The sequence below is a fragment of the Aythya ferina genome, assembly GCF_964211825.1.
Source record: "Aythya ferina genome assembly, chromosome: 1".
In the NCBI taxonomy this organism is placed as follows: domain Eukaryota; kingdom Metazoa; phylum Chordata; class Aves; order Anseriformes; family Anatidae; genus Aythya; species Aythya ferina.
This window is the reverse complement of record NC_140296.1, coordinates 190,326,412-190,335,191: the sequence shown is the minus strand read 5'-3', so window position 1 is coordinate 190,335,191 and position 8,780 is coordinate 190,326,412. Positions and strand designations below refer to the sequence as shown.

Sequence of the window (8,780 nt, the reverse complement as noted above, 5' to 3'; positions counted from 1 at the left end):
GGATCGGGTCATGACACACATGTCAAAGAGAATATTTCCTGAATTTTCCTCCTATATTAATGTTTTAGTATGACACAAAATACATATTAAGTACTGTATATACACATATTGTATCCAGGTACCAAATAACTCAGTGACCAATTTAAAAACATTCAGAAACAAGTACATGTAGAAACTGAACTGGAGGGCTTTTTTTTTTTTTTTTTTTTTCCCTCCTCCTAAACATTAATTAATAACTAAAAATGAGGCCATGGTTCTTACTTCTGCTGTTGTTATACAACGTGCTTCTGGCTTTAACACACTGAGAAAATTAACAGTTGATTCAAATGAAAACTTTATGGAAAAAAGTATTTCATAGACTCACAGAATCATAGAATGGTTTGGGTTGGAAGGGACCTTAACGATCACCTATTTCCAACCTGCCGGCTATGCATGGCCTTCCACTAGATCAGGTTGCTCAAAGCCCTATCCAAGCTGGCCTTAAACATTTTTTCTTTACAATTCTTGATTAAAAAGAGCTCTCTGTAATTTTTTATTTGGTAGTATAAGCATCCAGAATCACTTCTAGTGGCACATTCTGGCTAGGAGTGGAGGAACTCAAATACTACAGAATTAATTAATATTACTGAGAATGATGAAAGGGAAGACTGCTAACATGAAGCAGAAATTCTAGTGATAAAATACAGCTGGAAATGACTTCTAGGGTTCTGTTTACCCAATGACTGTGGTTATACATAAGTTGGCAAAATTAACCTTTCAAGTTTGAGGAGTCGCATTACTTTTCCCTCAAAGGCTTCTGAGTTCCTGTCATCTGCAAAGACTTCAGAGGTCAGGTATTTCCAAGCTTGTCGAGTTGTGACCTCTGCCTCACAGAAGCAGAACTTAGGCCCAGTATTTGTTTCATAAATCTGAACTGTGAGCCAGTTCCTAAAGGATGTACTTGTTCAGCACACTGTTTCAACATGGAAGTTTGTAGCTACACCAGAGCTCTTTCTCCTGTACTACCCGGGAGACAAAATGAAGAGATTACACCTTTCCCCCTTAAAATAACATAAAACAAAACCAAAACAAAATAAATAAATAAATAAATAAATAAATAGCTGCATGCTTTGCTTTCTCCTTTTGGCATTTCTGTCTACTACTTAGGAAGATTCTCAGCTTTTCGTTCTGAATCAGGTTCACTTAACAGAGTGTTAGCATTTCATTGGACTGTTACGGTGAGAACAAAGGGGGAAAAAAACCTCATGACTTACTGAAATTATTAATAAATGCTTTGTGGAAAGAATAAGAGGAGGTAGAGCTTCATAATAGCAATATTTCACAAAGAGAAAAGGCAATTATAAAATTCTGCATTTAAATTCACAAAGATATATATATATATATATATATATATATATATATATATACAAATAGAAATCCCAAAGAGAAATTAGGCATTTTCTAGGTATTATCAGTTGCTTCCGCTATAATAATCTCTATCTGCTTTATGAGCTTATTAGGATGTATATCATTGCATTTTAAACCTGGCAGACAAGCTCAGCACCACACAGCTGTTCACTTATTCTCCCCATGTTGGATGGGGGAGAGAACTTGAAAGGTAAGAGTGCAAGAAATCATGGGTTAAGATAAAGACAGTTCAGTAGGTAAAGCAAGCTGTGCATGCAAGCAAAACAAAACGAGGAATTCATTTGCTACTTCTCATTGGCAGGCAGATGTTTAGTCAGTTCCAGGAAAGCAGGGCTCAACAAGCTTAATGGTTTCTTGGGAAGACATACAGCATCACTCCAAACATCCTTAGCTTTTATTGCTAAGCATGGTGCCATATTATATGCAATATCTCTTTGGCCAATCTGGGTCACCTGTCCTGGCTGTGTTCCCTCCCACCTTCTTGTGCACCCCCAGCCTCCTTGCTGGCAGGACAGCACAAGAAGTCCTTGGATATGTATAAGTGCTGCTCTGCAACAACTAAAAGCATCAGTGTGTTATCACCACTATTTTCATCAAAAAATCCAAAACACAGCATTGTGTGATTCCCTATGAAGAATATTAACTCTCTCTGAGCCAAAACCATGATGATATACAGGAAAAAAAAATTAGAGTTTTTGGTCTATTTATCACTGACAAGAAAGATTTATTAATGATTATTTTTCTATCACTCAAATTTACAAAGCATTCTGACAAACTGTGCAATAACTGAAGGATGAAAAATAGAACAGTATCATTTCACATTTTAGATGAGAGGCGGAACCAACAAATTACATTTATCTACTATATAACAGCATGTTGTTTTTGCTTGCATTCATTTTTGTTGTTTCACCTCCAAAATTTACCACTTCTTTGTTTTTAAAGAAATTCAATCGATGATGAAGAATGATTAATAATAATAATTAATAACCCAGCAATTCAGTCAGTTTATTTAATGTAATTAAATACACTAAGCTCTCTATTCCGTTAACAATGTCAGTTGCCCTACCCTGAGTTGCTTCATTGTTCCTTAGATTCATAATTCCTTCCTCTCTCTCTGTTTACCTAAAACAGGAGAGATTCTTATAGACTCTCTGATTTTCCTGTAAAAACGTAACTTTTGAGTGTTGTGTATCATTTGATCATTGCTTAGAATCTGTTTATAGTATTGCATTTTGTTTTAGAAAGATTTACTTAGTTTTGTCCTACACTTGAAGACTTTACTCAGCTGAACTTTATACGCCTACTTGAAGGCCAGCAATACATCCATGAGATTATAAATTTCCAGTTCATAGGAATCTCAAGAAATTTCTTTTTGGTCCAACATCCTCTCATCTACAACAGCTGTATCAAATGCTTCAGTGAAAAGTATAAAGAAACTGGAAATAAGTGGACATGGAATAATATGCCCTTTAAACAGTTTCCTACAGGATATGTTGTACTCAGAAACACCAAAGCTTTTCTGATTTCCAAAATTCCTAAGTTTTTGTTTTGACTTCATTATAGTTGCGCTGGATAATCTTTTTCTCATTAAAAGAAGACACCAAAATATTATACAAACTTAATGTGCTTGACTGCCACTACTAGCAGCAAGGAACAGCTTTCATATTGCCCCTTCCCCCGCCTCCCCCCCCACCCTCATGTCACATGTGACTTTCTTGAATCCAGAAGCTGCCCCATGTTAGGTAAGGGCCAGTTTCAGCTGGCTCCAAAGGGACATAGCTGCTGCTCAGAGCTAAGCCAATAGGCAGTGCTGTTCATGCCTCTGTGAGAGCAGGTTTAAGAAAGGGAAACAAACAAAAAAACCTGCTGCACAACAGCAGCTGGGAGAGAGAAGATTGAGAACCGGCCCTGCAGACCTCACGGTCAGTGCAGCAAGAAGGCAGGAGGTACTCCAGGCATGCAGCAGCAGTTCCCCTGTGGCTTGTGGAGAGGCCCCTGGTGGAGCAGGCTGCCCCCCTGCAGCCCATGGGTCTCACATGGAGCAGATCTCCATGCTGCAGCCCATGGAGGAGGCCACGGTGGAGCAGGTGGATGTGGCCTGGAGGAGGCTGCGGCCCATGGAGAGCCCCCATAGGAGCAGGGGGCTGGGGGGAGGACGGCATCCCATGGGAGGGACCCCACGTGGGCAGAGAGTGACTGAGAAGGAGCGGGCGGAGATGAGGTGTTAGGCCCTGACCGCAGCCCTCGTTCCCCGTACTCCTGTGCTGCTTGGGGGGAGGAGGTGGAAGAAGGTAGATGGAGGAAGGGTGTTTTTAGTTTTGTTTCTCACTGCTCTAGCTTGTTAGTAATAGGTAATAAATTTTATTAATCTTCCTATGCTGAGTCTGTTTTGCCTGTGTTGATAATTATCTCCCTGGCCTTATCTCAACCCTTGAGCCCTTTTCATTGTATTTTCTCCCCCTTTCCTTTTCAGAAGGGGAATGAGAGGGTGGTTGCGGTGGAGCTCAGCTGCCCAGCTGGATAAAACCACTACACCTAGGCAGAAAGTCATGACAGCAACAGTCCTGTTCAGCTGGAAGTGTGAAGGATGGCCCAAACAGAAGATGTCTCATAGCAGCTTCTGCAATAGTTTGGTAAAGTCTTCTACATTCCCTGGTTCAGCATGCATTAAAAATCTACAAGTCAGTGTTTTGAGTTCTGTATCTATCTGACTAACTGCTGACTATAAGCTAATAATTTTTTTTTAAAAAGGAGAGAAGAGCAGGCCATGAATCTCTCTTCTCACGTTGTCTGATTAACCCTAAATAACAACTGCTTGGAGACTCAAGGAAGCAGATCCCTGAAAGGAAACAAAATAGAGAGGAACAACACAAAGATCAAATCAGGATGAAATTGAAACCATTTTTGTCTTGTGATACCCAGCGTTCTAAAAGAAGGAGAGCTTATAAATGAGTTTTACAGAGAAGCATGGTCACTAACAAAGAGACTTACTGACATGGGTATAAAAAGACTATGTAGCTGGTGGGACATAGTGGTATACAGTGGTATACAACAGATAACAGGCAAAAGGGACTGCTGGACCCATTAGTTATGTAGAAAGACATGTAGCTCATCTTGATCTCTTTCTGATTGTCAACAAGGCATTCAGTAAAGTTGACAAGCCCTAGCATAACTGTCAAAAAACCTCCACTATTAAAAGAACATTTTCTGTGAGGCAGAGTGAAGTGCTTAAAGTCAGAAAATGCCTGAATTCAGATTGTCAATATAATATAAACAGTGTCTCAGTGTTCCTTTTCTGTACCATAGTTTGTAATTGCACTGATCAGGTACACCCTAATGTAGCCTATCTAAATTAGACACTTACTAAAATACCTAAATTCAAGTGTAGTTACTCAACATTCTGCCGATAGCTTGTCAGGAGTAAGATAACTTGAACATTTGATTTTACTGTTGCAGGATCTGAACAGTCCCTGGGGTGGCCTGTTTCATCCCATCAGACTTGGAAAAAGTAGAAGATGAAAGCACCTCAATTAAGAGTCTACAGCATGATGGGGTGAATAATGGCAAGAATAGGACTGATTCGGATCAGAGAAGCATCTGACAGAATGGATGGTGCAGATTTAATGAGCAACTAATCAATATTTGGTATTCTAATTGTTGGTAAGTGAGTGAGCACATGCCATCTTTTCTGAACACATCTAATTTTGCTACCCATGTAGAATAATTAATTTTCTCATTAGTATTTCTGTGGTGCTTCTCACTGAAGTATCTCAATTACTCAGAAAAATTAATTGGTGCAACTTCTTAGCACCCTGTGCAAGAATGATACAGAGAGGCAAAGACTCTCAGGATATGTGATGCTCAGAACTGGAACAACTAAGTTCTTCTGGCCAAATAATATCCTCAGTTTGATTTACTTTCAGCAGAAGATACATTATGTCCTCAACTGGAGCTCTCATCTTCCAGGGCCCTGAGAATTAAAAGGACCAAGCTGGACCACTAGAAAATGCAAAGGCTCTCAGGCCAAGAAGGAGGGATATTAGAAAGAATACACACCACAAAGTTGGCACACTTAGGCCTTTTGAATCTCAAATGGGTCTAGTTAGGTATTTCAGCTCTGCTTATATGAGTCCCTTGCAGGGCCTGTGCAACACTGTAAGGTAGTAGGGACCAGATTCCATGAAACCTTCTGTGCCTGTGGTCTTCTCAGGTGCATAAGCAAGGTAGGCAGGATTGACCTGCACTGCTAAGTTCAGCCTGAGGCATTTCAGGCTCCTTCTTGTACTGCATGAAAAGTTAAAGTTTCAAATTCTCACTACCTGCTGTTACCTGAAAAGTAAGAGCATTGACATGTGAAGCTATTTTGGGGAACCTAGCATGCCACTGGCTATCCTGTGATCAGTTATTCATGTGTCCCTTCCTTTGTATTTCTGGCAAGAATAAGGCAGTGGTCTTCTAGGCAGAGGTTTTCTTTACTATGAATTACATTTTTGCACCAGAGCCCTTGAGAGCTCTATTTTCTCAGACAGGAACCCTCAGTGTTCACAGTTTTGCCTCACACCCATTCATAATTTCCCTGTTTCAGTATTTTCATCTACCTCTAATTATTTTTCCCCATTTACCATGTCCTTACAAAATATGTTTCCCAGATCCTTCATGCTTGTTCCTAGCTTCAGTTTCTCATCTGTTCAGTCTTCTGCTCCTCATCCAGCATCCCATTTGACCTTACCTTTCCCACCTGATAGGTCTGGTGTTCCTACCTGCACTTACAGATTCTGAAGTTCCTCCCCAAATCAAAATCCATGAATATCCTTGTATCACTTATTCCTATTAGTCCTTTTGCCATTCCACCATTCTTTTGATTGCAAAAATAAAAGTAAAATATACCTGGCCCATCTGTGATAATGAAGGCTAGCACCATCACTGGAAACAATGTGCTATTTATCAGAAATATTAAAAGTTTTATCCTGTATATAATCCAATCATATAATATTCATAATTTATTGGTGTAATAAAACAGAGAAGAAACAGTACTGAAAAATTCTCAGAGCAGACCGTACTATTTATCTGGTATGATCAGGGTTGCAGAAAGGGGGTATAGTATTTGTGACAGAGAGAACACTAAGGAAATTGCCTTCAGGGTTCAGTAAGTGGGATTATCACCTTAATCCTTTTGAGAGAGATAAACTAAATTCAATGTCATTAGCTATGTTGTGTAGCTCTTTGAGAAAGGGAAAAAAAAAAAAAAAAAAAAAACCTGCAAAATTGAGGGTTTAGTTAACATTAAAGTCTGCTTACATCTGACCTATATAGCCATAAATTGCAAGTGCTTCATAAAGCACTTCACCTCAGCTCTTATTGCTAGAAAGCACTTGGCTGCACTTTGCAAAGATCCCCTCAGAAGGTGTTTACTGAATAAGTTGGGACCTTGTAGAAGGTATTGTAACATAAATGGTACTAATACACATTGGGCAGAACAAAGGCACATGAATAATTATTAACCTGTGTACTCTGACGATACTCTGAGTAGTGATATAATATCTGAGTTCCCACCACTTCAATCCAACTATTTAGATTTACATGTAAATCTGAAAAAATGCTAAACCATTTGACCATCAGTGAAACGTGTGGCTCTTTACTTCCTCCTGAGATTTTTTAGAGTGTGAAGTTGCATCTAAAAGTAAATGCTTCACAACATTTAAAGATGAAGATAATACAAATTTGATCTTTTGTTGTCTACTACTGTCCTGGTTTCAGCTGGGATAGAGTTAATTTTCTTCCTAGTAGTTGGTATGCTGCTGTGTTTTGTATTTAGGAGGAGAATAATGTGATGTTTTAGATGTTGCTGATCAGTGCTTACACTAAGCCAAGGACTATTTATCTCCTCATGGTGCACTGCCAGTGAAGGGGCTAGGGGTGCACAAGAAGCTGGGAGGGGACCCAAACTAGGTTAGGACCCAGTTAGGACCCAAACTGACCAAAGGGATATTCCATACTATCTGGTGTCATGCTTAACCATAAAATTGTGAGGAGCTGGCCGAGAAGGCTGCTATTGCTGGGGGATTGGCTGGGAATTAGTCAGCAGGTGGTGAGCAGTTCTATTGTGTATCACTTGCTTTGTTTATTCTTTTGTTGTTGTTATTTTTTTCTGATTTTATTTCACTTTTTTTTTTTTTTTTTTTTTCTTTCTTTCTTATTAAGCTGTCCTTATCTCAACCCGTGAGCTCTAGCTCTTTTCAATTCTCTCCCCCATCCCACTGCAGGGGGAGTGAGTGAACAGCCATGTGTTGTTTAGCTGACTGTTGGGTTAAAACATACCTACTGTAAGGGGCTTTTAAAATAGTGCTTAGTTTTTTGTAATAATATGAAAATTGTAATGGATTTTGTTATTTATATAAATTTGTTGTATGTAGCCAGCCCCCCTCCCTCAAACAAAACAAAACAACCTACACCTTATTGTTCATAATAAAAAATAAATTTAGTTGCTGCTCTACCTACAGTTCCAATTTAACTCTTTTGTTAAAGTTTCTAAAAACACTATTGTAACTAACTTCTAATGTTTTGAATGAACTGTTCAAAATTATGATCAAAATTATTCTGAGCTTTCTGAATGTCAGAAAAGTTATTTCTTCATTTACATTAAATTTTATTTGCAGTTTTTAATAGTTTTTTAGTATATCTAGGAATCATTTATAAATACACGATATTTGCGTGTCCAGAGATATCAAACACAGACACTTTATTTTAACAGGATCTAAATCACAGGCCTCTAGATCAGTATGCTACGTACAGTGAGTTGAAGGTTTGTTGTCCTTCGTCTTTGATTGGATAATATCAAAATTCACTACTTAAATGCCCAAGAGAGAACTAATACTTTTATATGTGTAAACAATTAATATTTGTCTGATAGTTTAATTCTAGCAAATATATTTATGATGAATTATTACAGGCAATTCTTAATACTATTTGCCTATTATTGCCATTATACAGTTAATATATTATTTGACAACTATTTTCATTATTCAAGAGCTCTATAATTAATGAAGTGCTACTATGCAAATAATGTGTTTAATGAACACCGTCAGTATTCAGTGGATAGATTCTTAATGATTTACATAATGTGCCCAACATTGCCTAATACAAAAACAATACAAGAGATGAAAATGCCCACTAAACCTTTGTGGCATTCTGGTCTTTGAGCCTTTCTGGTATGAAACTGAGGGTGCCATAAAAAAACGCCTTTGCAGCAATTTAGAGCTCTAGTTTTTACCTGAGAAGTCCCTAAACTTCTCTTGCATTTTGAGTGATTTAAAGACTTTTGACTGCAAAGACTCGATCAATACTTCTCTCAACAGCTTAAGATTCTGACACTT

At 38.3% G+C, this 8,780-nt stretch overlaps 1 long non-coding RNA gene across 1 annotated transcript; it reads left to right on the top strand.

Annotated features, from left to right (window-relative positions):
* The first annotated feature begins 3,130 nt into the window (after positions 1-3,130).
* On the top strand, positions 3,131-6,667 carry LOC311422248. Its single transcript, XR_014685242.1, has 3 exons — positions 3,131-3,329; positions 3,881-4,040; positions 4,864-6,667. It is a non-coding gene; the product is annotated as an uncharacterized lncRNA (long non-coding RNA).
* The last annotated feature ends 2,113 nt before the right edge of the window (positions 6,668-8,780 follow it).